Source organism: Ictidomys tridecemlineatus, chromosome 3 (genome assembly GCF_052094955.1).
Source record: "Ictidomys tridecemlineatus isolate mIctTri1 chromosome 3, mIctTri1.hap1, whole genome shotgun sequence".
Lineage (NCBI taxonomy): Eukaryota > Metazoa > Chordata > Mammalia > Rodentia > Sciuridae > Ictidomys > Ictidomys tridecemlineatus.
Genome location: NC_135479.1, coordinates 92,033,744 through 92,038,699, shown reverse-complemented (window position 1 = coordinate 92,038,699; position 4,956 = coordinate 92,033,744).

Sequence of the window (4,956 nt, the reverse complement as noted above, 5' to 3'; positions counted from 1 at the left end):
TCTTCTGCTTGTCCTTATTTTTTTATTTTTTTATTTTTTTATTTTTGTGATTGGTGTCATAACCTTCACGGCTAAGACTTTCTCTGTGAAAAGAATGGGGAAAGGAAAACACCATTTGTAAATGTTACATTTTAATATGACGAACTGCTTTAAAGTTTAAAAAATATATATTTAAATAAACCTTAAAGGAACTATCAGAAAGAACTATTCAACACATACACATCTAATGGAGTCTCACTAAAGATAAAACTCCTTCTTAGAGTATAGGACTCATTTTCAAGCTGACTCAATTTGATGAAATCCTCCTGAAGTACATTGTTCCCAGGTTGGCATATTACAAAAACCTAAGTCCTATGGGGTCTCTCCTTCCTCATTAAAGGCTAAAATGTGTCAGCCCTGGATGCGAAGCCTTTAAGTCCTGATGCACAGGGTTCTAAACAATTATTGCACCCCACAATAACTTAGGCTTTACCTCTGCTTGGATAATGAGGTGTGGCTCCAGGAGTAGGTGTCACCCGGTGGGAACTCACCTGTTCCTTTGTAATCCTACCCCTTTGCCCTTTTGGGGATAGAATATTCCATGGAACAACCTCCCCAGTTTTGAGGTCTGCTTTCTCTCTTTCCTGCCTGCCTTGACTCCTTTGTGGGAGCTGGGTCAGAGGAGCCATCACAGAACCCAAAGAAAAAGGTATTTCTCTGTCTCTGTGTGATTATTTCGTGCCAGCCCAGTTCACCTGGAGTGACCCTGACTGGTATCTTTCTATCTCTTCAGTGTTCTGTTTTTTTTTTTTTTCCCTTTTCCACTAAACAAGACCCTAGCAAGACCCTTTGAGGTTCAGTGAAACGCTGCTGTAGAATGAGATGGATCCTCTGTGAATACCTTTCTGGGTTCTTACCTTGGCCCCTGGATTTAATAAATATTTGTCGAGTATTTCCTACATCCCCAAAATATAGTCTTTGCTGGGGCTGGGGTTGTGGCTCAGTTGTAGAGCACTTGCCTAGCATGTGTGAGGCACTGGGTTCAATCCTCAGTACCACATAAAATAAATAAATAAATAAATAAATAAATAAACAAAGGTATTTTATCCATCTATGATTAAAAAATAAATAAAAATATAGTCTTTGCTCTTATGGCATGGATAGTTAAGTACAGGAGATAGCTGTTAAAGAAAATGTGGTTTATATACACAATGGAATGTTACTCAGCCATAAAGAAGAATGAAATTATGGCATTTGCTGGTAAATGGATGGAAATGGAGACTATCATGCTAAGTGAAATAAGCCAGTCCCCAAAAAACCAAAGACCAAATCTTCTTTCTGAGATGCTAACACACAATAAGGGGTGGAAGTAATAGAAGTTCATTGGATTAGACAAAAGGGAATAAACGGAAGGGAGAGGAATGAGAATAGAAAAGAGTAGAATGAGTCAGACATCACTTTCCTATGTTCTCATATGAACCAGTGTAGTTCCACATCATGTACAACGACAAGAATGGGACCTTAATTAGAATAAGTAGTACTCCATGTATGTATAATATGTCAAAATACACTACTGTCAGGTATATCTTTAAAAAAATTTTTTAAAAGTAAAGATTAAAACAATTTTAAAAGTTAGGTTGGTGAGATGGCAGGAGAAGATGCTGATGTTCCAAGGTAGGTTGCTATAGTAGGTTAGGTGACAGGTAGGATAGCTTGGGTGGGGCAATCACAGAAAGAGGAAATGAACAGACTCAAAGACTATTGTAGGAGGTTAAATCATTACTTCAAGCTGGATTGAAAATGGAACTGGGGACTGGGGATATAGCTCAGTTGGTAGAGTGATTGCCTCTCATGCACAAGGCCCTGGGTTCAATCCTCAGCCTCCCCAATAAAAGAAAAATAAATAAATAAAGACACAGAACAGGAAACATTCAATATCCATTTAGGACAAAAGGATTACAACCCTTAAAGAGCAGAGTAGCAACACAAGATGCCACTTCTGACAGAGAGTCTTACTAGAGTGTTAAGGTCTGCAGACAAGTCAAAATAACACGTGGTATTTTGCCAGAGAAATGTTAGAGTTCCTAAACAAGTCTGGATGGTGCCTGGCAAAATGCCAGAGGGAGTGGTTTGAGAAGTAACAAAAGCGAGCCATTAAGTGTGGAGATTCCTTATTGGTTGACTGATGTATCTAGTTTATGCTAATTAAGATAAGCTGTGCAAAATGTATAAATAGCTCTGTTGTCCTACAATAAATGGCTCCCTCTCCTGCCGTATCAACGTACACAAGTTATTCGTCACCCCACCCCCCCCACCCCACCCCCCACCGCCGTTATTCTGCTGCAGCCGGACCCCGGCACTAGAGCATCTGGGTTTAAAGGAAAACACATCAGGGGCCAGGGTTGTGGCTCAGTGGTAGAGTGCTCACCTTGCACGTGCAAGGCCCTAGGTTCAATCCTCAGCAGCACATAAAAAATAAATAAATAAAATAAAGGTATTTTTAAAAAAAGGAAAGCATATCAGCTCAGTTTTGAATGCATTAAATTTCTAATGCTCTAAAGTCTTTCAAAAGATATCCAGTAGGAAAAGGTGGAAATTTTTCTGCTAGAGTATTTCTAAAAAGAGCTCAGTTTATGAGAACTGTTTGGACCCACAGAGACCTGAATAATTCTTGGTTTATTTCAGGGAAATCCCCAAAATTATTTTCAAAAATACTTCAACAATGAATTCATTCATCCATATCGATTGATTGAATTTTTTGTGTGGCACTGTAGATGGAACCCAAAACCTCACACATGTCAGCAGTTGCTCTACTGCTGAGCTATAAGCTCCAGACCACTGTTTATTTATTTTTAATTGACAAAAAATTTTTCATTTATCAATCATCTATCACATGATGTTTTGAAATACAACACTGTAGAATTGCTAAATTGAGCTAATTAATCTATGAATTTTCTTGCCTCACGTTTTGTGGTGAGAACACTTAAAATTTACTGTTTTAGCAATTTTTAGTAATATTAATTCCAGGCACAATAATGTGCAGTAGATCTAAAATTTATTTCCATCCATTTGCTTGATATTTATGGAATTACTTCTAAATATTAGACTCTGTCTTAGATACTAGGTTATTAATGTTCAATGGTATGTTGTCCCCAACATTCTTTCAACAAATCTCTGTGGAGTGCAGGCACCGTGTTACACATCAGGTCATCACTTAAGTGATCACAATAAACAAGGGCATTAAAGTACTTGTTCTCCTGAGGCTTATGAATAATAATAAATGACAAGAGAAAATAATATAATGGAACTGAAGATGATCATAAATACTGATAAAGAGTCTACCACTAATATCTAAAACAATAAACTGAGCTTTGGATATTGTAAGAAGAGAGTTTAGGGGAAAGAGTAAGGCTCCTAAGTTATAGTGTGGACTTCAGCAGACTTCAGCTACAGAATCATGTTTACCAGGGTAAGATGTAGCTAATTGTCTTTCAAAAATATGATCATTGCACTGAAGCTGGTGCTGATTATCTGATTTTCAGGAATTTCATGACAGGGATGTTACTGAGGGGAAGATCAGAAATGTGTATTCTTTGGTAATGAATCTCTGATTGACTAAGTTTTGATGATTAGTCATTGCATCAATGAGTTAACAAGTAACCAATTTTCTACCAGGAGGTAAAGAATTTTATATTCTCAAACCCATGAAGAAAAGTAACTCGAAATAAAAAAACTAGAAACAGAGGTTGCCGTTCCTTTTGTGCATAGATCAGACAAAAAAGTAGCAAACCCCAAGAATATTGGGGAAAAGAGAATCCCAGGCATCTGGCAAAGCAAGTGCGAAGACTGAGTCCAGAACACGCTGCAGGCTGGAGACACATGGAGCCTATAGGACCTGAGTACAAGTGAGGCAAGAGGGAGAGTGCCAAGGTCTCGGCTTGGCACCAAAATCACGAGCCACCACACAGCTTTGTAGATTCAAACAGCAATTCTTTATTCCAGCTCTCACACCGCCTCCACACAGGTCCAGGGGCAATCGCGTTCTCCGTCTCCCGCACTATTCACCTACTCCACGAGGCTATCTCCAAATCCCATTTTAATCTCACGAGAACTCAACGGGAACAAGCAGCAGGAACACCCTAATCCCAGCAATAATCTTCAATCTCCAACTTCCCTAAAACCCATTATCTTAAACTGATACCATTGTCCAGGGCTGGGTCCACAGAATCCTGCAAGGGAAAGCATGTGAGAAAAACTGGCACTTGGCTAGATACAGGACCTGAAGGATACTAAGAACTGGAAGATAAAGTCAAAGTTTCTGCTCAGTCCTACCATCTCCTTTGGGAAACAGAAGATTAGCCATGCTGCTAATCAAAACAGATGCAACCTGAGGCTGCAAAGACAGGTGCAAAGCAGGTGCAGTTTTACAGGTGCTATGATAACAAGAGCAGAACAGGAAGCATTCAATATTATTCAGGACAAGAGGATTACAACCCTTAGAGGGCAGAGTAGCAACATAAGATCTGAATATCTGCCCCCCAGGCCAATTCAAGTCAAAGCCAGGAATTAAATGTGTGGGAGAATATTCCATCTCAAGAGCATAACGCAGGGCATAGAAGTAAAAAACACAACAGCGCTGAGAATGCAGAGGCCCCATGAGATTGAAATGTGCCTAAGGGGGTCACACTCTCCTCTTGGACCAGGAGACCCCTGCTTCTTACTTCATGTACCTCATGAAGCTGTTAATTATATAGCTATTTTCTGGTTCAAGTAGTATCTGCTTCTCCTGGATTGGTGCTCTTTGCTCTCCTTAATCACAGCAGTCTCTGCAGGCTTTGGGAGTTATATAGACCTGATTTGAAACTCCAAAATTGAGTCCTAGTGAATGAATAGGTATGGAAGAGAGAAAATCTGAAGGAAAGAAACTAAAACTTATTAAATAAATAGCCCCTATTTCCCTACAAGACAGAGTTTTTG